At 39.1% G+C, this 24,790-nt stretch overlaps 2 pseudogenes; one reads left to right on the forward strand and one right to left on the reverse strand.

The window, feature by feature from the left end:
• Positions 1–520: 520 nt before the first annotated feature.
• Positions 521–9,891, reverse strand: LOC116910903 (annotated as a pseudogene).
• Positions 9,892–23,551: 13,660 nt separating this feature from the next.
• LOC116910904 lies at positions 23,552–24,208 on the forward strand (annotated as a pseudogene).
• The last annotated feature ends 582 nt before the right edge of the window (positions 24,209–24,790 follow it).

Below are 24,790 nucleotides of genomic sequence, written 5' to 3' on the forward strand. Positions count from 1 at the left end.
CAGTTGTGCTAAGGTGTGGGGTCCTGGTACAAAGGAAACAGAAGATTCTAGAAAACTGCACTCATATTCTCACAACAGCAAAATATGCTCCTATGTGAAGTGGAACAGAAACGGATATTTTCCTGCTATAGTAATAAAAATGTGAGTGCTCTCTTGAGTCCTGTGGAAAAGGCAAATACGTGTGTAATGGGAATTCCACTCATCTATTACAGAGTGGACCAGGAACACATTTGTGGATTCTGGGAATGACATATCCTGTAATTATTTAATAAAGATAATGGACACTCTGGACAAAGCTGAATGGAACTTCTCGTGTGTCTCAGCAGCATTTGGATGAGATCAAATGTCAGTGCAGTCCACTCTGCTTTGCTGAGGCTATGGTTTAGAACCCAAATTCTGACTGCTAGACCAGATGTATTCTTGCATGAATCATAATGCTCGATCTGATCCTGCATCTTGCATCCTGTATCCTTTGATCTTATAAGAATACACAGGTATCTTCTTAATGACAAGTCTGGGTTCAGTGGTGAGGCCACTGTAGCTGAGCGTGCCTGGGACCAATCACTATCTTTGGAGGAAGTCTCAACCTTTTCTTGTATACTGTCCTGGCCTGTGTGTGACTGTGTATCTGTTCTCACGTTTAGTAGCTCATGTTACTCTCTTATTCCTTCAAGCTCTAACAGTAACGACAGCTCCACATCCGTCATCGCTGTGTCATCAAAGGACTTTCCAGTTAGGCACCACAGCAACTGTAGCCAAAAGTGGTCAATGTCACTTTGTCTCTCCTATTTGTTCAATGTAGTTACCCATCAACCTCCAGGTTTGTTTTTCATTGTCCCACAAAGGCTCGATACCATCCTTAAGAAGCGAGTAGTTAGAGCCAGATATTAAATTACTAAATAACTGGACAAGTTTGTGTAGAGCCCAAAAGTCTTCAACGTAGGGATCAATCAAAGGTTTGGCTGCTGCGTTTTGCTTTTTTTATCCTTGAAAACCCAGAGTATCCAACCGTTCAGTAGAGAATGTTTATCCCATTGTTCTGTATCAGCAACCTCCTGATTAAAATTCTGTTTTTATCCCGTCCTGTACAAATGATTTCTGGCTCCACAATTCACTGTCTCGAGTTGATCTGCTCCCCACCTGGTTGAATGTTTGGATCCAATTAGGCAACTATTTTTTTCTAAGTATTAGTGTGATTATATGTGTGAGTCGTGTGAACAAGTGTGTATTGGGACTCATATGAAAGTCAAAAGAAGACTTATTCCCTTGAGACAAGGTTATGGCTGGCCTTCACTGCTTTAAGGGTTCTTTTTTCCCCTACCTTTTATCCCCCTAGTTTCACTTCCTATCCCTAGACAAAAGAGAGATGAGAGAGGCAGGGTGGGGAGAAAGAGAAAGGGAAAGGGAGAGGGAGAGGGAGAGGGAGAGAGAGATGAAGAGGGAAAGGGAGAGGGAAAGGAGAGGGGAGAGGGAGAGGGAGAGGGAGAGGGAGAGGGAGAGGGGGGAGGGAGAGGGAGAGGGAGAGGGAGAGGGAGAGGGAGAGGGAGGGAGAGGAGAGGAGAGGGAGAGACACCTGAATCTAATTTCTTTCTTTCTTGTTTGTTTTTGTTTTTGTTTTGTTTTGTTTTGCAGGACTACTAACAAACTACAACCAACTCACTACCCAGGGTCTCTCACTAATTTGGGTTATGCTAAGCAAGAAGCTTCCAGGATCACCCTGTCACCACCTCCCAATGCTAGAATTACAGGCACCTGCTATTTTTACGTGGCAGGTGTGGGATCTAAACTCACAGCACACAGCACAGCAAACGTTCTTCTCCCTGGGCCATCCCCCCAACTCCTTGGCATGTTTTTATGAGCATGTTCCTACATATTCACATTTATGTTCGGGAGAAAAGCTTGTCTCTATCCCCATCTCTTCCCGCAGCAGCCAGCAGCAGGCTTACTTCTCCTCCCTCCGTATGTGTGCAGAGTTGTTTTGGTTCCTAAACTTAAGATGACAGGCTGGAAGAAAAAGCGTTTTTGAAACTGATTTTCAAATCGCCTAGGAGACGCACTTTTCTTTGTGAAGTTGGCTTTGAGCGAAGATGCTGTTACAATTCATTACAAGCCAGGCCTGGTGGAGTTTTTCTCACTGTGTATGGGCCATTGCAGAACTAGTCACTAGCTTCTTTCTTCCATTTTATTCCTGCCTCCTCCTGTTCCTTATCCCAGACTTACTTAAGAAAAAACTGGTGTTTTTCTAACTTATTGCTGATCACAGATTTTTCAGTATGGGTTGAGATTTGAACTAAAAAGTCAGAGAGACCAAATTTCAGAGCACTCTTATATGGAAAACCTGAGACATAGAGGATCACTTAAACAGGAAGAGAAAGTTTCTGGGGTCTTCATTATTTTTGTGCTACCAAAAGTAGGGTTGGGAGATACCCCCAGAGTGGTTGAGATACTCAGATTATTCCCTCAGCATGCTCTCAATCAGGATCAGGCAACAATTTTCTTGCCCAGTAAGACTTCTGTTTGCAACTGGGTGACCTGTCGATATGACTTAGAATTGTAGATTATTAAATTTGCTGCAGCTGCCATAACTTTTCAGGCAAGGAAGATCATCCAGAGTCAAAGAAACATGTATTGGTAAATCCAGGATTCTAATCCATGTCTGTTTGGTATTTCTCTGGTACAATCAAAATAACTTTTATAAACAGCTTCCATGTAAATTAAAATTCCCTGTCTTGAAGTCATTTATTTGTTTTAAGCTTGTCTCCAGAAAGCTCTTAGAAAACATTCCCTTTGGGAGTATAGTGTATTTTTATAGCATCTAATTTGTTAAATTTGATTTTTAGATTGGTTCCCAATCTCTACCAAAGTGTGCGCGCACAAGGAAATCAGGTTCGTTAGGCAGAGACGTGTGTCTGGACACAATGAAGCCAGAAAGTGGCCAGAACAACATTCTAAGTATGTTTCTCAGAGTATTTGTGATCTGTAAGATGATAATTATGGGGGGGGGGAAGAAAGATAATTCTAATTAAATCATCTGAGACATTGGAGCGATCACAGTTAAATGGATTTTTAATTTTTCTCTGCAAAGCACTCTGTAAAGATTATGAGGACAGCCAGGTATGTTTATAGCCTCAGGGAAGAGGACAGCAGGCACAAAGTCAGCTTGGACCATCTAGCAAGACCCTCCCTCTGTGGAGACAAAGAAAGACCAACTGCGGAGAATAAATTTTCAAAGCATATGTCTGACAAGACTCATATAGATCATTCAAGGACCTCAGTTAAACTAAGAACACTGCAACTGGACAGTGGACAAAGAAATGGAAAGGCAGTTGAAGAAAGCATGTGATGTGTGTAGCAGATAGAAGCATGAAAAGGTGTTTGCCATCATCCATCATTAAGGAAGCGATGAGGTCCCATCCCACACGGAGAAGGACCACCATTGAAGAGACTCTCAGTGGCAACCGTTGGCAGAGAATTTCATACTTGGGGTTTCTCACACAGGGCTGATGGGGAAGTAAAGGGGCAAAGCCAGCTGCTCTAGGAAATGATTAGAAGACAGTTCTTCAGAAAACTAAATATAAACTTAATGTATGACTAAGCAATCATATTCCTGGATATCTATTTCAGAAAAATGAAAGCACATGTGTATGAAAAAATCTATATTAATGTCCTTGAAGGTTTATTTATAATAGCCAAGAGTTGGAAATAACTCCAGTTTCTTTCGGTGGATGTACATTCAAATAGAGAGTGGTAAGAACCCAGCATGGAAATGAATATCCATGGATATGAACAGTACCCTATCTCTCAGGGAAAGTATGCTGAGTGAAAGCAAGTCCATATGAAGAGTCTACATACTATAGGATACTGTTTCACACCATTCTGAGAGGGACATACTTGTGCAGCAGGAGATAGTGGTTTCTGAGGGATGAAATGAGTGCCATTGAAAAGATACAGCAGGAGATCTATGCTGGAGCTACAGCGGGAGGAATCATCAATGTACAGAGGACCCCGGTAGACGTGAGATTGTATGAAACTCTTTTAGAACAAATGAAGACAGGAACAAGCACAAGGACCAAGACTTGCATCCTGAAACATACCATTAAAAACCTTAACTTAGACTTTCATTAGGTATTAAATGGCAAAGCTGACAGAACTCCTTTCTGATCTGTGGTGGATAATACAATGATTCGGCAAGTTGTCTTCACCTTGGTCCTTTTGATAAAAAGGACATACACATTTTTTTTTGTCTCACTAAGTTCTTACAATGGCTCAAACTTATCCATGTACTTCTTACAAGTTCTTTGTGTCACTGACGGAAACCAGAGCCCTGTACTTATCACAGTTCTGATAGATTCCATTCTTTTGGCTATGCCAGTTGCTGGAACTCCCTCAGAAGGATGGAATACCTAACAGAATGGATGTGTTCACTTTTGATTCTTTGCACTGGTCTCAATATAGGGTTGGCAGAACACATGAGCACATGGTCCAGGAGATCTGGACCAGCTGCTGCAGCATCTCCAGGTACATGGAGAATGGAAGGAGGTGATGGACAGCTCTGGGTCCCTGCTGCCCTCCAGAGTCTTCAGGGTGGCAGAGGCAGTACTAATTTGGCCCTGCCATTGTCCAACAGGGCATGCCTTGCATTTGATCACCTCCTACATGAGTGTAACTAAGGAAAATAAATCTAAATTATATCACTGACAACCTCTAGTGTTGACTGTTCCCCTCATAGAGCCTAAACTTCATCAATCAGGACCATATCTATTCAGCCCTCTGATAAGCACCTTGTATGTAGTAAAATATGTATTTGAAATACTTAAGTCTGTTACAAACATCTAAACCATGCATTTATGGAAAACTCCCTTGTTAATGACTAAGCCCTGGGCAGACTTTGTAATTTTTACGTAGACAGAGTTTTCCCTTCTATGGGTAGAATTTTATAGATCATAAATTCAAATGCTCAGAGACCTTTAAAAGTTATTTATTCTTACTGTCTCAACCAGTCTTCTGGCGCTGGACTATTGACTCAACAGAGCTTAGCTGAAACTGGCACTAATCTAACACTAACAATATTTCCTACTTTTTCCAGACCCTTTCTGCCAAGAGCATTAAATAGTGACGAGGTAAGCAGGAAAAGGTCAAATCCTGAACTTTGCCCTGTATCTGGCTACCATAGGTGCTCTCTACTCCAGACTAAACTTCAGCTCTGTTGAATCTTGGGTCCAGAATGATTTGATTACAGTTGTCAGTTATCCCAGAATCCTCGTTGCCTCATATGTGTGCAGTAAAAACCTTTGTGACAACATTTACGAAGACAGTCAAAGCATATTGAAGGCTAAAGGCCATGGCCATATTACAGACACTTTTTCTGTGTTTGCCTTTGTCATTCTTGTTTCATTTACTGTAAAGACAGTGACGATGGGCTCCAGAAGATGGAAATTGTATCTTGAGTCTCAAGCGATTCTCTCTCAATGGCACATCATCAGGCAATCCAAGAGCTCTGAACTTCCTCTGTAGACAGCCATAAGGCTCGACCAGGGACGTCAATGGTCTCCTTTGAGACATCACTTGTCCTAGATCATCCAAGATTCATTAAAGGGCATAATAAGTTAAATCACTTCTGGAGAAGTAATCCTACTTCAAGCCCAAAGATGCTGTAGGATCTGATGCAGAAGGGTACCTCATAGGAGGATGCCACGTACTGACTAGGAATGGCTGAGATAAAGAGAAAAGCAAAAGCATGAAGGAGAGAAAATGGTCAGTACATTAGTGATCTATAAAGTCAACACATACGATTGTCACAAACATTCCCTTATTGCCAGTGAGCATCCTCCCATTTTACAGAAGAGGAAACTGAGGCAGGAACTGTAATTCATTTTCAGGAAATAGGAAAAGTTTGGAAGAAAGAGTCATTTTTTTAATCATCTAAGAGGAAGAACTGCCATGCTGTGAAATGCTGTGAAAAACAAATTAAACTGGAAACATGCATGCTAATTAGGGGCTGTTGCTATGGTGCACAGGGAAAATGATGAACACTAGACTAAAATCTTGGAGAACTTACTCTTTATTGGATAGAAGAGACATTTTACATTGCTCCCTGTGTACACCCTTCCTGTCTCTCCCTCCTCCCAAATTTGTTCTCACTCAAGGATGAAATTTGAGAGCTTCCTGCTCAGCTGGAGAGTAACTTCATTTTTGTTTATTAAATTGAATGAAAATGTGAGTAAATTTCTCTCCTTGAATTTTACGCTTCATGCTTTACAAGACAGGAAAGGGCGTTTTCAGCCCCTCCTCCCATTCATGAAGCACACAGAAATGGGACATCAATTGTCCCATTGGGGGACCATTCCCTAGTTTCTTTCTCGACTTTGGACCCAACTCTTTCTCCTGACCATGCCTAAGTTTGTACTTATGGAAGATGCTAAAATGGTCATTAGCTGGATCCACCTGTTCTCCCAAAGCCAGTTTCCCCTCCATCTCCTTCTCTCTCTCTCTCCATCTCTCTCTCTCTCTCTCTCTCTCTCTCTCTCTCTCTCCTCCTCCCCTCCCTCCTCCCTCTTACCCTATCTCTATCTCTATCTACTCTAAAGATAAGAGGAGCTACTAATGCCCAAGATTCCAAAAAAGAAGCATCAGTGATGGTGGAAATAAGTAAAAGGCTTGTGTGCACCAGGCTGTGTTTTCAGGGAAATACTTATCCCCGCATTGTTGCCTGAAAAGAGTTCAGTACAAGGAATGAATTAGTGCCTCTGATCCTTTGGTTCCTTATCTACAAAATGTAGATTAGGGATAGATGATCTTTAACCAGGATAATTCTATTCCCGCTCTCCTTTTGAGGATCACTATAGGATAAATAGAGAAAATGGTGAGGTTTTTATCATCTCATTTTGAATCAAATCAAAGCTCCTTCAGGAAACTTTGTCAACCATCATTAAAGAGAAAGGACAAAGATGAACAACAGGAGTCTTTGATCCTGGGGCCTGTTAATCAGTCCATTGAAAAAACTTAACGGCAAATCATTGTCTCTAACCATATTAAACTCTGGCAGAGCTGACTTTCTGCATGTGTCAGATACTCATTGGCCTCACCCAGATCTAATAAACAAAGTGGTTTATTACACTTCTCACACCATTAACTCTGTACTGAGAGAGGTAGCAAAGGCTAAACTAAAGGGAGGTCTGGAAAGCTGATTGCTCAGGCCGGACCACTCACATCTGTGAGTGACTCAAGGGAAAGTTACTTTGTAGCTTTTTTTTCCTTGTAGAGATGATTACTTGAAAGTCATAGAGCAAGTTAGTGATGACGTATGAAAACATGATAAAATGTGCTTATTAACTGAATTTGCATTCGTTGATCATATACCACAGAAAATGTGGCAGAGTTGAAAGTAAGATCATAAACATGAATACATGTGAGTTCCCAAGAGCAAAAATGTATTGGCAGGTATGTGAAAGAAGACTGTGAAAGATTCACAGTGGAATTACTCCAATGTGGAATTGCATTGGAGAAGGTCATCACTTTATTAGGAAAGAAAAGACAGAAAATTAAAAATCTTTAACGAAGAGTTAGGTAAAGTTGAGCCCAATAGTACAGATTGGAAGAAGTGGAAGGAAGTTGTAGACTTCAAGACCAACCTGGGCTCCACAGTGAGACCCTGTCTTAATTAAGGTTTTACTGCTGTCAACTGGCACCATAACCAAGTAACTCTTATAAGGACAACGTTTAATTGGGGCTGGCTTAGAGGTTCAGAGGTTCAATCCATTATCATCAAGGTGGTAGCATGGCAGCTTCCAGGTATAGGCAGAGCTGAGAATTCTACATCTTTATCTGAAGGCTGCAAGAAGACTGGCTTCCAGGCAGCTAGGAAGAGGGTCTTAAAGTCCATGCCCACATGGCCACACCTACTGCCACAAGGCCACACCTCTTAATAGTGCCACTTCCTGGGTCAAACACGTACAAACCACCACAGATTTAATCTCAAAAGACAAACCAGAACCTTGAGATGGTTTAGTAGGTGAAAGTGCTGGCTGCTAAGCCTGACAACTCGAGTTCAATCCCCAGAACCTACAGGGTAGAAGGAGACAATCAAGTTCTACAAGTAGTCTTGTAATCTCTATATGTATGCACATAGGCACCCACAACACACTAAATACATAAATAAATACAAACATACATACATACATACATAAAATGGTTTTATATGTGTGTATCTAACTATATATAAGTTCCTATCTAATCATACTATCCATAACTAGAGTCATGTTTAGGTGATTTGAAAACATTTTTGGCAAAGTGACATGCAGTTTTCTTGCATCTGTTTGCCTGATATGAAATTTTAGTAGTTATTTATTACGTATTAAACTATTCTAAATTAGAAGGGATAATTAATTAGAAATAAGAATGCTATCTATCTTTGTATGTTTGTGTGCATCCATCCCATATATATATAGGATTCTTGAGAAGACAGAAGAAGGCATTAAGGCATTGGGTGCCCTGGAACTGGAGTTACAGGTTGTTGCAGGTATGGCCTAATGTGGGTGCTAGGAACCAAACTCAGGCCTTCTAGAAGATCAACCTTTGCACTTAACCACTTAGCCATCTCTGTAGTCCCAAGTTCTTATAAATGCATAAATCCTACTTACAGTTCAGTGGTTTGGTGGGCTGTACATGTAAATGTTACTTTTATTTTCTTCAGACAAAGTAATGAGATGAAAGCTATACCCATGCTTTATGAATGTATGGCTTGGGGGTTGGGGATTTAGCTCAGTGGTACAGCGCTTGCCTAGGAAGCGCAAGGCCCTGGGTTCAGTCCCCAGCTCCGAAAAAAAGAACAAAAAAAAAAAAAAGAAAAAGAAAAAAGAAAAAAGAAAAAAATGAATGTATGGCTTGGGTTGTATTTCCTTCTCTGTACTATCCTAAGACCTAGGCCTGGAAGCTTCTAGCCCCCATACAATCTAATCTTCTGCAAGCCTGGACCTTGAAGTCTTCAGCTTCCAGCATCCCTCTGCTAAAAATAGGCCTAAAATGTTTCAGCCTCGGAATCTTATTGCTAAATAAACTTACTCTCTCTAGCTTTTTCTGAACTCTAACTGAATGGTTCAACTTAGCTACTCTGGCTCAAACTCCTCTCCAAGCTGACTGATTCAAATTGGCTTCTCTTAACTTCTGACTTAATTGCTCTGTTTGAACAGACTGCCTCTGAACTCCATGAGCTGAAGTGCTCTGAACTCAACTGCTCTTCTCTGAACTGGCTACAACTGCACTCAACTGAATTGCTCCAAACTGAACTGAGTCAACTGAAGTCTCTCTCTTTCACTGCTCTTTAAGCAGCCTCTCTTTCCTGTCTGTTATCATGAGAGTTAGGTATTTTCTATCTCAGACTCATTCTACCAAATCTTTCTCTGATTCATCACTTTGTCTGTCCCTCAATTAGATGTCATTGTTTGGGGCAAAGCTGTATACTGAGGACGTGTCTGCATTCCAGCCAGATACATGATCCCTTGCTAAAGCAGCCATGTTACTGGATTAAAATTCCTCTACAATGGGCAAGTAGAGTTAGTGGTATATGAGGTGCTAAAACAGAGGATAAGGCTTGAAAAGTAACCATGAGTATAAAGAACAAAACAGCACACTATCCCTTTCCTCCCTCAAAGGTAAGTCCTGTAAAGCTTTACAAATCTGGTCAGGGGATGGTGGGGTCTTGAGAGTCAACTCAACTGGTAAAGTGTTTGCTGTGCAATGTGAAGACCCGTGCTTAGATTTTCCCCTCCCCCCATATCCCTATAAAAAGTCAGGCATTGTGGCATTTACCTGCATTCCAATGTTAGGAAGCATAGACAAAGGGTAGCCTGGAGCTTGCTGGCCAGCTCGTCTAGTCAAATCAGTGAGCTCCATGTTCAGTGAGAGTCCATGTCTCAAAAAGTAAGGTGGAAAGCACTTAAGGAAGATACCCAATGTTCAACTTCTGGTCTCCTCAAGTCCGTGCATACACCATGTTCACATGCATACGTGCACACGCACACACCCCTCCCCATACATATTCTAGCTATATTTCAGAAATGTTTGTGTAAGAGTAATTCTTTCCCACTGCTTGTTTTATTGTAGACAAATGTGTTCAGTGGAGTATGCTTAACAATCTAATTCAAAGTTTAATGTTTTGGTTCTCCTCCCAGAATACACACACACACACACACACACACACACACACACACACACACACACACACAAATTCCATTTACCTACATAACAAAGGAAGTTAAGGATAAGGAAGTCAACCCAAGATTGATTGAAAGAGAGAGGTTCTGTGGGAGAGGTTCTGTGGGAGAGGTTCTGTGGGAGAGGTTCTGTGGGAGAGGTTCTGTGGGAGAGGTACTATGGGAGAGGTACTGTGGGAGATGTTTTGTGGGTTGCAGGGCAGAGCTCTAGATATTTGTCATGAAAACATCTTCAACAAAGGAGGCTGGAACAAAATCGTCTTCATGAGGTACAACTGCCCTTGTTACAAATGAGCTGTTACAAGGAAGGCTTTTCAGTCAATTAATCTCTCTGAATGATTCTGTAGAGCGCTAAGTTCTGTGATTCATTTTGAAAGAAATCCTCAGCCTTTCTCTCATGGAGGGTGGTTGTCAATGACTATGCTCAGCTGTGTACTCCAGCACCTCAAGCCCAGTGAGTCAACAACTTGAGTCAAGGACCAATTACCTTCACCTTGTTTTTCCTCCAAGAACTTTCTCCACTCTATTTTCCCTTTTGTTGCTAATGTCATTTTCCCTTGCTAATATTGTTTTATAACATCTGCAAGAAAAATAGGAAATCACTTGCAATCTTTGTGGCTTGTCTCTCCGGGTCACAGAGGCAGTTGTAATATAAACCTCAATTGGCTGAGAACAATGTGTTTGATAAACTCTGTGTGTTAAGTGCTCTGGAGAACATTCCTAAGTGGTGGTGCGGGGCATAATGAGTTAGGAAGTCGTGGTGGAGGGGCTGCTGTAGAGACAGGAACTATTTATTCACTGAAGTAATTTCTGAGAAAGAAACTTGGAATAGATTTCAGAGGATTCTGTGTTCTGTGTCCAGACGATCTTTTATTAAAAGAACAAACCAGTGGCCAGGGAGAACATCTTCCTGCCTTGATGGGCCTCAAGCTGCCTGTGGTGCTGAAATTTCTGGAGTCTTAAGTGATTTGGGCCTCACATCCACAGTCAGTGAAGAATAAGTGTAGTAACATCAAATCCCAGGATTTCTTCACCCAATAGCTTAGAATTGTACAGTGTAGTTTCATCACACCTAATGTTTAAGAAAACCATGATGTATTCTTAACTCCTTGTTCTGGAAGCTTAAACATTGCTAGCAAAGTTCTATACAGCTAGTGTAGGAAGTACATTCTGACTGAGAGGCCATGTCCTTGGGCAATGCAGTATTCCATCTCTTTGACTCACTGTTACCCAAATATGTGTGTGTGTGTGTGTGTGATTGTTTTCTTAGTGAGCAGTGGACTATAAAGATGATCTGTGGCAATATCATGGGATGGTAGAGATTCATTTTTTAATATTTACCACAACAATCTTTCTATCCAGCACACTTCTGGAGAAGTAGTTTTTTTGAAACAGAATTTTCTTGAAACACAGTCTTTTCAACCTTCTGAAAACATGAGTGGTTCTCTACAAGAAAATGTAATAAAGTCTGAACTCCTGCAGACTTTACACATTATCACTTTTTCCTGGAATTCCTTACCTTTATCAAGTCATGAACATCTAAGACTCAAAAACGTTCAGAACAGAGTCTGCCTTCTTGCCTGCTGTATGCATGCAGTATGTGAATATGTTGCTTAAGGATGTCCCAGGGTAAAAAAAAAACACCTTGTCCATGCCCGTGTCTCATCACTGATCACTTTTACATGCACTCTTTCTGGGGTATCTGATTCTCTTTGTGCTCTCAACATGCATCATGTTTTCAAGACATGCTTAGGAGAACATGACTCAACTGAATTCACCTTCTCTGTACATTTCTCTTTCTACAACACATTCATCTCATTAGCTCTGGGAAGGAAGGGAGATCTAGATCCTCATCTCATATACATATTAATATCACCCTTCCACATAAATGCCTGTAAACTATACATGAGATCATGACCAAAACACTGAGACAACTGGGCACATCCTGAATGGGTCAACTAAACTGATCATTCTATCTCCCCATACTTCAGACCAGTTTCTGTTGTAAGTCCTATAAGAAGCCTCTAGATTTACAGAGGGACATCACTGCATTTTCTGGGACCCAACTCTAGTAAATAGGGAGTTGGGTCAGTCTATTATCTATCTATCTATCTATCTATCTATCTATCTATCTATCATCTGTCTGGCTATCTACCATCTACCTATCATGTCTGTCTATTATCTATCTGTCTATCTATCTTCTATGTCTGTCTTTCTATCTCTAGCTCCTACATATAATAAAACTATAATAAAACTCCTTTCTAAACTCACTTTCATGTTGTCTATTAATTTCATTCACAAGACAAAGAATTCTAGAAACTTCTGATTAGGGTTTGGTGTTTGTTGATTTTTCTAGGACCTCAGCATTCAAGTTATATTCACCTGATGTGGTTGTTTGAATGAGAATGGTCCCCATATATGTTCAGATGTTTGAATACTTGGTTCTCAATTGGTGTTTTGGCAGAATTAGGGGATTGCCTTGTTGAAGATTTATCACTAGGGATGGGCTTCAAGGTTTAAGAAGCTCATGGCCTCCCCACTTAGTTCTCTCTGCCCCATGATGGTTGTTTTAAGGTATGAGCTCTCACCTACTACTCAAATGTCATGCCTACTTACCTGCTACCATGCTGTCTGCTAGAAAGGAAACAGACTCAGCCTCTGAGACTATAAGTCCCCAATAAACATTTTCTTGTATAAGATGCCTTCTTCACAATTATTATTTTTTCATGACAATAAAAAGGGGAACCAAGACACTGGAAGTGAGAAAAAAAGCCTCTGGTGCTTGCAAAGACCCCATTTCCCCCATAACAGTTACAAACATTTGGCTTCAAAGTCAACTATTTCTTAAACCCTTTGGTATTAGACTTGTATTTCTGGCATTAACAGTGACACAGCCTCTGGGGGTATGCTGGTTAGCATTAATTGTCAACCTGACCCAACCCAGAAGCACCAAATTCCAGAAAGTTATAGTTAAAAACTACCAAGATCATGTTGGTCTGTGGGCATGCATTTGGGGAATTGTCTTGATTGTTAATTGAAGTAGGAAGATACAACACAGAGTGGGTGGCAACATTCCAGAAGCTGCGCACAGAACCACATTAAGAGTGAAGAAAGGTAGCCAACAAGCAAACAGACAACAGAAATTTTTGTTTCTCCTTGCTCTTGGCTGTAAGTGCAGTGCCTGAGCTTGACTTCCCCCCAAGTCCAAGTCATGGTCTGTAAAGCAAACAGCCTGACCCTCCTCTGAATTGCTTTTTGTCAGAATATTTTATCAGAGCAACAGAGATAAATTGCAAAGTCAAGGAATGGAGTTCACAGAGATTGGCTAAAGTTTCTTACCTGGTGACAAAGGAGCAGAGCCTAGTAGGCATCAAAGAAGCCTTTGAAAGAGGGTCTCAAACCAGGAGAACAGCAGGGGCTAGCTGTGTTTGCTATTTCCAGAAGGAAAAGCTGATGGTAGTTCAAGCCTGGTGAGTTGGGGACACTGTGATAGACGAAATCCATGTGACCCAGGCATAGATTCTTTTTAAACTAATATAAAACTTACATACAGTGATATATGCAGATCTTAAATGGAAAATTACTTATCCATTCTCTTTCTTCACTGAAGATTAGTTGGTGTGCTAATGTACGAACATATCACAACAATCCATTTTCTCTTGGTATTCTTTGAATTATATCCAGTTTCTCACTATGATAAATAAAGCTTTTATTATTATTATGTATACACTCATTGTGTTTATACATCTTAATTTCTCTTGGATAAATATTTAAAGATGAATTTCTGGGCCATAGGACAAATGGACTTTTAATGCATCATCAGATCTGGACAGTTTTCAAGGTCATTGTGCCATTTTTCATTGCTCTCAGCAATACAGATTTGTGATGCTTCTACATTCCTTTTAATATTGACAGTGTTGGTCTTTTAAAAATTCACTGTTGTAGAATGCATGTCTTCCTGAAGTTTCACCATGTATTACCCTTCAACAGAAACCTGAAGACAGCAAAGAAGAAAACTGTGAAGAGGTCATGGGAAAAGTGATTCATACAAGGAAAACAGAAAAGGAATTGACTGGGAATAAGAAACAAAAAAGGTCTTACTGCCTGGGAGATGATAAATTAATGAGCGAACATGGTTTTATTTGCTTATTAACCATTTTCTGTATCATTCTTTCTAAAGATTCAAACCAAAGGTTTGCTCATCAAGTTACTACTTTTCAAGATTTATTTCTATATTTTGCATAAAGAAGAGCTTTTATTTTATTACTTTCTAAACATGAAAGAAAATGATCAAAAGGTTTCTATCAGCAGCCCTCGTATATACAAATGACAACCAGACTGAGAAAGAAATCAGGGACACAATCTTTTCACAATAGCATAAAATAGTATAGAATATCTTGGGATAATGCTAACCAAGCAAGTAAAAATCTTGTATTATAAAGACCCTAAGACATTGAAGACGATATCAGAAGATGTAAATATCTTCCATGCTCATGGATTGGTAGAATTATGTGAGAAAAAATACATTTTCAATAGAATAAATAAATAAACCCTTTAGGGTTCTTTAAAAAAAGAAAGAAAAGAAAAATTTCAGTTTATCCAGTTTCATTGCTCATTTAAAATATTTTTGAAAGAGGCCTCTGTTAGTGACCTCTACAAAGCCTAGATTTGAGAGATACTATCAAATGAATTTTTACATGTTTTCTTCTTTCATTTTATTTCATAAACTGGATGATATCTCATGATATACAGGAGAAAACCTAGCAGTGAAAGTTTATTTTTTAAACAATAAATCAAAACATAAATAATAAAAACTCCAACAAATGCTACCTTATAATTAAGACATAGAGATCTAGGGAAGGCTTACAATGGTCAAGCTCTTGGATCCATTCTTACTAGTATAAACAAAAGACAAGGAGGTAAGAAATGAGAAGGAATTAGCACTAATAAAGATCATTTATAAAAAACCCTACAGCTACCAGACAGTATCCTTTTTCCCTTGATCCAAAACAAGGCAAGAATGTTTGTTCTTCTGAATTTTGCTCAACATTGTACTTAAAGTCCTAGCCAGCAATAGATCATGAGACAGAAATAAAAGTTTGGGATTAGAAGTGAATAAATATTTTTTGCTTGATTGATTTAAACATTTATTTTAAAATAGAATAATTATTTACATAAAAATTCCAAAGAATTCTACTCCCATTAGAATTTTTCAAAAAAAAAAAAAAAAAAAACTTTCCTATGAATTTTCAATGAGGTGCCAAAGCAATTTAATTAAGGTTTAATGAGGATATTATTGAATAACATTTTACGACAGATCACTTTTTATTCAAGTATTTAAAATTTAAATTATCACCTAATTAAAATATATTAACTGTACATAATAACTGGTTACATTATAACATTTCTGATATGTATGTAATGTATTTCAATCTCCATTGGTATCTCCTGTTACATTACATCTTTGTCTTCTAAACAAGCCTCTTTTCTATCTTCATCTCTCTCTCTCTCTCTCTGTGTGTGTGTGTGTGTGTGTGTGTGTGTGTGTGTGTGTGTGTGATGTGTTCAGAGAGAGAGAGAAAGAGACCAAATGAGTTTCCTTTGTTGTTTGCATGAGCACAAACATCTTACTACTGGTTATGCCACTAAATAAAATGTCTCTCTCCAATCAAGAATTAACTGTTTATGAATGTTCAGCAAAAGATGTAGCTCCCAGAACCCTTCCTTCCTCCATGGCAGGGGTTGGCAGGCCCAATCATAGCTACTATAAATTCAAGAGAGCAATAGCAATGCCGTGCTCGGTAGTCAGCATTCAGCACTGTCGTCTCATGCCACTTTTGTCTGGCTCTTATACCCTTTTGATAATGTCCTCCTGTGCCTTTGAGGAGGTAACGTAGACATCCTATTTATAACTGGGCACTCAAAGTCACTTATCCTCAGTGTTTTGCACAGTTAGGAATCTCTGAAGTCATTGCTGACCATTTCAGGGGAAAACCTTCTATGACCTAAGGTGACAGCAATATTAATGTGATCACTGGCTTCTGTTTAGACTCTTAGGTGTTTCTTCCCGGATTTTGGAATGCTTTCTCACTTTTGGAGTTTCTCCATAGACCACTTATCAGTGACATAAAGAGAATGGTTATCATCATCATCATCATCATCATCATCATCATCATCATCATCATCGGAAGTTTCTCCTGCAGCAAATGGGAACAACTATAGAGACACAGAGTCAGACACTGTGCAAAGGGTGAGAGACCTCGGAACACTGAGCCCTAAATGGGATGACTCATGAAATCCCTCCCCTTAGAGCTCAGGGAACCCCATGGATGGGGAGGCAAAAGAATGTGAGAACCAGAAGGGACGGGGGACCAGGAGGACAAGGCCCACTGAATCAACATGATCAAATTTCATGAGAACTCACAGAGACTGAAACAACAGGCACGGGGCCAGCACTGGTCACAGCACATCCTCAACATTTATTTTATGGCTTCCAATTTAGTGTTTTTATGGGATTCCTGAGTTTGAGAACAAGTGAGTCTGAGAAAAAGTCTCTTACTCTTGTGCCTTCTCTTGGGCTCTTTAACTTATGTTGGTTTGTCTTGTCCAACTTTAATGAAATAGTTTTATCGTATCATATTTTATTTTATTGTATTTTTAAATGAATGAATGAATGACCAGACACTAGGGTAAAAGTTAATAAATGAATTTATCATTTATACATGCTGGGAAGATAATTTTTCTATAGTGGGATGACACTGGATATATTAACTACTCCAGCACAGTTCTTATGTTCAGAGTACTTGACCAGCAATAATGGACTCTACTGGGTTTTGTGTGTGTGTGTGTGTGTGTGTGTGTGTGTGTGTGTGTGTGTGTGTGTATTTTTCTCGATTTGTGTATTAATGTATTTTGTTTTCTAGGTTTGTTATCATACTTAGCTTTTTGTTTACTTTTTGAGAAAGAACTTAAAGTTGAGTGGACAGAAAAATGAGTGGATCAAAAAGGACTTGGGGAAGAGGAAGAATGTGATCAAAATATATTTAAACTTAAAAACTGTTTTAAATAATACAAACATAATAACAAGTGCATGAATTTAAAAAGAGAATGGTTAAATTTGCCATGGGAAAAATCTTACAGTCATTGTTTTAAGTCATAGATAGGAATGCCATCAACGATAAGGCACATAACAAGACAAAGTGAACATCACAAAATATATATTTCCTATATAATACACTGAGAAAAACACCACTGAAGAAGCATACCTGATCAAGATCCATACATTTAGTTTCAGCATTCAAAAAAAATAGTTAAACAAACCTTCAGGTATGATCCAGTAGTTATAGCTTGAGTGGTGAAATTTGAAGATGTGTGATTTGTTTTCTCTTCTCTAAGAGGCACTGAGCATTTAGCCAAGAGAAGGCTGTTCACTAACAAGACTACCCCAATAAAACTGAAATAGACGAATACCCTAGCGCTTTACAAGTAACAACAGAGTGCAAAGAAAAAAAGCTCAGGCAACACAACTCCTATAAAAGAGTGTAGTTATCCCTATCATCGAACCAAAAGAGACTAAGGTGGTTGACATACCAGACAATTCAGGAGTCTGGTTTTTAAAATGATTGATGACCTAAGAGTCAAACAAGCAGTTGAATGAAAAATAAAGTCAGTTCAAGACATGGATTGAAAGTCAAAAATATTTGCAAAGAAATTGAGGTTTTGATTTTTTTCTAAAAAAGGAGTTGGAAATAAATACACAAATAAAATGCGGTGGAAAGCATCAAGTAGACTATGTCAAAAGAAAATAACAAGGGGAGAAGAGTGAAGAATTGCTACAAATACCAGCAAGACAGTACAATAGGAAAATATAATCACACATTTGAAAAACTCTGGAACATAATCAAGAGACCAAATTTAAAATTCTGGAGTATAAGAAAGGGCTGAGATATGAGTAAAGCTATAGAAAATATATTCAATTAACATGTAGCAAAGACATGCCAAAGATAGTCAAAGATATATATGTAAACACAAGTGTGTTCAGAAGCTCAAATCCACACGGACAGAAAATAATTTCTCTATGATACATTATAGTTAAAATGATAAAACTACAGAGGGAAGGAAATATATTAGAGTCTGGAGAAAAATTCCAACTCACTTTCAGAGGAAAAATCAACAGAACAGCATGAGATTACTCATCAAAACCAGAAAAGCATAGAATATAGTTATTGCTAAGTGTAAATTATTGTCAATTAAAATTAGTATGCATTCAAAAGTGATCTTTAGAAATCAATGGATAAGTAAGCCCTCCCAAGACAAACACAAACTGTGCTACCATTAATAAAGTATTGCAAAAGATACTTAAAATAACCCTATACACAAAGGAAGACGGACAGTCTCAATCACAAAGGTAGGAAAAACATTCCTGAGAAGAACGGATGAGAACTGATAGCCAGTCAAACAAACCCAACTCAGTAAGCAGTCAAAGGAAGCTATTATAAATGTGAGAGGAAAAAACAAGGAATAATTATTCAAGCTAACCAGGTAAACAAACAACAATACCGCAAACCAAGAACTACTTCTCAATAACGCCCCTAATTTTAAATGGGCTTACCTATAATTAATAATAAAGATTTAACTTGGATTAAAACAAGAGCCTATTCATTTTCTGTCCACAAGAAATACACCTCACTAGAAAAGACACACATACATACACACACTGAAATTGGAAAAATATAAAATGGCATATGAAGCAAGTAGAAGCCTAAAATAAGTGGATAAATGACACGCCAAAGCAGACTTTGAGACAACATCGGAAATAGGTAAAGACACTTAGTGAATATTAATAAATGTAAAATCCTGTACATATGTACATACATGTACATGCACATGCATGCACATATCTATATATGCATTGAATATTGCTATACTCAATTATATAAATAAAATATTATTGTACTGAGAGGGACAGATAGCTCCATATTCAGTAATAATGAGTGATTTACCACACACACATAGATGCAAACCAAATACCCCAAAGAAGAAAGTCGAGAGTTAAGTTGCACCGTGGATGCAACAAACATCTACAGACATTTCTATCTAGTAACTGACAAATATACATTGTTTACAATAGCCAGTTACATTTTTCCCCAAAATTAATCATATTGGGGACTATAAAGTCTTAAGAAATAAAAGAATTCAAATAATTTCTTGTATTTTATCAGATGCAAAAAAGGAATAGCAAGAGAAACAACACAAATAGATTAAAATATTCATTCTTCAGTGGTCAGTATGTCATTGAATAAATCAAGTGCCAATTTTAATACTTAGAATCAAAAATTAAAATAAAAAACTTGCAAGGATCTTTAGAACACAGTTTAATCAATTTTGAAAGAAGGTTTATATCTATGAGTTTTGGGATTTAGAAAATCCAATATCACAAATAAATAATCTAGTGATGCACCCTACAGAATTAAACACTGTAAGAAAAACCAAACTGAAAATAATAGGTACAAAGAATCAGTGTGGTAACTCATTAAACACCAACTAACAGAACAATACAAAGAATAAATGAAACAAAGAGTTGACGCTTTGAAAAGATACCCTGTCTTAGTGTTTCTGTGATAAAATATCATGGCCAAAAGCAATTTGAGGAGGAAGGATTTATTTCTGCCTTTAACTATCAGGTCGTACTCCATCACCGAGGGAAGTCAGGGCAAGAATTTGAAGGCAGAAGATGATGCAGAGGCAAATGGAGGAGTGTTTCCTGCTGATTTGTTTCTCATGGCTTACTCATCCTGCTTTCTTCTACACACAGGACTATCCATCCAGAGATGGCTCTCTCCCCTGTGGGACAGGCCCACCCATACCAATAATTAGTTGAGAAATGACCCACATTTGCGCACAAACCAATGGTAGGAGCATTTTCTCAACTGTATTCAAATGATTCTAACCTGTGTTAAATTGACAGGAAAACTAGCTAGCACAAACCCTTGGGAAAACTAACTGACATAAAAATATAGTAGATCCAAATTAATAAAGCTGGGGAAAAGGGTGATATTATAACAGGTAATTAATAAAACCCATAATAGTGGTAGGGAGTGCCTTCAAAGCTTATATTTGAAACATGTTAAAGAAACTCGTAATAAATGGGCAAATTCCTAGATACTTCTGACTTAACACAATTAAATGAAGAGGATCTAAATAATTGTGAACACATTCACACATACACACAATTAAAAAAATAAATAAAGCTATCTTTTAAAAACCGGGAGTATGTCTTTACCCAGTGTGTTTCCAACATGAACTGTACTTAGAATCTGTAGAGCTTCAAAACAAAACACAAAACGACAACAAAAATCAAAGAAAAACCCAAATCATCTAATAATTAAGAACACAGACGAAGGCCAACAGACAGCCCTTTAAAGACAATGTGGATGGCCAATATATACATGAAAAAATGCTCATTGCCCTTAGTTACCAAGGACACGCAAGGACCAGCCAGGCATTGAAATTATTATTCACCCCAGTCAGAATGGTTATCAAGAAAACAGAAATGTGCTAGCCAGGATGCAAGGGGAAAAAAAAACTCTTGTGGAATGATGATCAAATTATAAAATCATGATATCACTGTGGAAATACATATAGTGTTCCCTCAGAAAGCTTAAAGCTGAGCTAACATTTGATCCAACTATAGAACTCCTGGGTGCATACCTTAAAGAATCGAAATCCACATAGAAGAGAGATGATACATCGATATTTATTAGGACACCATTCATAAAAGCCAGGTAATGGGATTAACCTACATGTCTATCAACAGATGAAAAAACAATGAAGAAATTGTGATTAATACGCACAATGGATTTTTTTTTTGTTTAATTTGTGGAACAAGATCTTACTATATAACTCTGGCTGGCATGGAATTCTTTATGTAGACCCGTCTGGCCTGAAATTCAAGAGATCCATCTGCCTGAGAGCGAGGATTAAAGGTGTGCCCCAGGATGCTTAGCCCCAAAGTTATGCTATTTGCAGGAAAGTGGGCAGAGCTAAGATAGCACCATCTTAAGCCAGCCTTAGAAGGAAAAAGAAAAATAGAAAAAGGTTGGAGGGGAGGCAAGGGACGGTAATTGAGACTAAATAGGAACAAAGCCTATGCTATATATTTGTGAAAATATCATGATGAAAAGCATAATTTTATACAATAAATATGCCAATTTTAATTTGAAAAATGAAAAAATTACTCCAAGAATCCTTGACATTACAGAAGCAAGAAGTGCAAATCACTACAGCAAAACAAATGAAAAATTTGTAAAAATTTGCAAAAAACACTTCAGGTTATAGGTTTCCATCAAGATTTCATAGCAAAGCCAGTGTGACTGAAGTGTAGCAGGGTCAGTGTCCCTGCAAGAAGCCCCCGATCACAAGGTCTAGGGACAGGATTGCTAAGCCTTTTTTTTTATGCCAGCATCTTGCCACAGCCTTTTCTGAAGGCCAGGCATAGCTCTAGAGAGAGTAACATTCCCACTGCTTGATTTCAGACTTCTTTGGTGCAATGCCTCCCTTTTCAATAGAAAATGTTTTCCCAAAAGCCAATTGCATCCTGGATAACTTGTGCTTTTGATTTCTTATCTGACCTCACAGTGCCAAGTTCACATATAGTACAAGCAGAGACTTTGGACTTAACTATTGAACGATGCTACAACTAAGATTCCAGGGACTCTTGGAAGCAGAGTAGATCCACCTTGCATTTTGATATGCACATGAGACTTTAGAAGCTACTGGTAGAATGTCAATATTTGGATAAATGTCCAAGGCCCGTGTGCTTATTGTACAGCACATAGTGCTATGGTGATGTCTGGGGAGCGAGCAGATCTTTATGAGAAGAGGTTTAGTCTCCAGTTTTTAAACCGTGGCTTTGCAAAGGACCCTGCAGTGTTAGCCGTGGCATGACCTGCTCTCTTCCTCTTTTTGTCATTCCGTATGATATATCTGGTTTTGTTCTACCTTGTGTTTCTGCATGACAGGTTACCTGACCACAGGCCCAAAATAATTGGACCAGTTTATCACAGACTGACCAGTTGGAAACTATGGGCCAAAATACAAAACTTAATTTTCATTTATTTTTTAGTGTAATGGTAAGGTGACCAACAGAGATCTTGCATAGGATCTTGGATAAACAAAAGAACAGAGGGCAGAGAATGTTAATATAGTTTGTATAATAAGTAGTGTTATGACACTGACGTGAGATTTTCTGAATTTAATCTGAACTCTGAGACCTCCTATTCTTTTTAACTGGGCTTGTATTAATTAGTCCTTCTTAATGGTGTGACCAAATACTTAATGATTTGAAAAGGAAAGCGCATGCTTTGCCTCATGGTTTGAGTGTACAGCCCATCATCATACAGAAAGCATAGAGGCGCACAAATATATCCACTGTGGTCCCAGGACCTCAAGGATGCTTGCTCCTGTCTGGAAAGACTAGGGAGCAAAGGACAGGAAACAGTAATACGTTGTTGTTTTCCCTTTGCTTCTTTGGACTCAGACTAAGATTCTAGCCCATGGGATGATGACAGCCACATTCAGGATGGAACTTCCTCTCTGGAAACACACTCACATATATACCCAGAGGCCTGCTCCCTACGAGATTCTAGATCTAGTCAAGTTGAGCATTAACCACCGAACAGCTCATGGTCTCCTTCAAACTGAAAACTTTGTTCTTTATTTTTTGCCCTTTCTCCTAGTCTTTACACTCCTTCTTTAAAGTACCAGGTGGAATTTGAAAATGAATGTGAAGAATAGGAGAAATTGTACATGGAGAAAGTAAAGAACAAAATGTTCACCATCCACATCCATCTCTCTTTTCTCAGAGATCCTCTATCTCTTTCATGTAACACACTATGGTAAAGAACAACTAGTTAGTGGCTCAGAAGCAACAGCACGTCAACAGATTTAAGAGCACATAGACAAGTTTTTCTGCTAAGATATTCATTTTTTTTCCTTTCTATTCTCCAGGATATCATCTAATCCTTTCAAGAGTAACCCATGCAAACATGTAAACTTTAAAACAAAGTTAATATTATACCCATACTTGTTGATAAATAGTTTGGCTTTTTCCATAGTTTCTACTTGTCTTTAAACACTTGTTGCAAACAATACCAAGAGCCTATAAGGCAGTGCCGCTTTCCTTAGAAAGTCCTAGAAGCTCTCACTGGATGTGAACAAAGAATGAAGAGATATACCAGAAAGTCAGCTTGGGAAAGTAGCAGTAGCGATGCGGGTCTCCCTGCTGTTGCTGTCGGGGGCCACAGCCAAGCACAGGACCCTGGCCTGAGGTGGCGAAGCCCATGGCAGTTTGCTGCGACCTTGTGGAGGGCGGTGGAGGAAGTGGTAACAAATCCACCTACGGGTTAGCGGGCTTCTTCGGAGCGGGAGGAACTGGTTACTTGAACAATGATTTGGCTAGCTTCCTGCTGACTGGTGTGAACCCCCTGTCTTCTTATTTAAACCTGGATCCACGCTATCTCATTCAGGATACAGATGGATTTATTTTGCCAACTGGAGCTAATAAAACCCGAGGCAGTTGTGAACTAACTTTCTTTACCATTGGAAGACGTTGCATGACAGGGGCTGCATTCAGGACAATGAACGGTCTTCGTTTAGAATTGAAGAAAATCCAGAGCTTTGGCCTGGTCCAAGCCAAGAAATGTACAGATTTTGAATACGTTGACTAGGCAAGGAGTGCTTGCAGCTAACATTCTAAGTTCCCCGGCTTTGCTCTATAGTGGTTTTCGTGATATCATTGAGAAAACATGGGGTGCAGAAGAGAAGATGACCTTGACACAGTAGCAGCAGGAACCATGACGAGAATGTCGTATAAATGCACAGGTGGTCTTCGAGGAATAGCATGTGGCAGCCTGGCAGGACCGACACTCACCAGTCTCTATGCACTGTATAATAAACGGGAGTACATGCAAGGTCCCCTGCTTCAACAGTCACTCTGAAGATGTTTGCCACCTCTGGAGTGGGGGACATTTCATAGTCATCCAGATCAACTAATAAGTCAGTCTGGAGTTGATTTCTCTCGTGTACCTACAATTACTTTGAATAATTGCAGACTCTGATTTGCTGTGACAAAGATCATGGATGCTTTGCCTGCACTGCACTGCCTCAGTGAGTGGAAGCCAAACCCTTTGGTGGCTCACTGAGAATGTGTTCTCTTCTCCTTTGGAGATGATCTCACACCTCCTACCCCAAACTGGAAAACAACTTTACTCTCCAAATTCAGGCTGTACTTTTATTACCGTGTGTGATGGCTTGCATATGCTTGGCCCAGGGAATGGCACTATTAGAAGGTGTGGCCTTGTTCCAGGAAGTGCGTCATGGTGGGGGTGGGCTTGGAGACCCTCCTCCTAGCTGCCTGAGGATGCTCAGTCTGTTCCCGGCTTCCTTCGAGTGAAGATGTAGAACTCAGCTCCTCCTGCACCATGCCTGCCTGGATGCTTCCATGTTTCCACCTTGAAGATAATGGACTGAACCTCTGAACCTGTAAGCCAGCTCCAGATAAATGTTGTCCGTTATAAAAC

Source organism: Rattus rattus, chromosome 10, assembly GCF_011064425.1.
Source record: "Rattus rattus isolate New Zealand chromosome 10, Rrattus_CSIRO_v1, whole genome shotgun sequence".
NCBI classification, from domain to species: domain Eukaryota; kingdom Metazoa; phylum Chordata; class Mammalia; order Rodentia; family Muridae; genus Rattus; species Rattus rattus.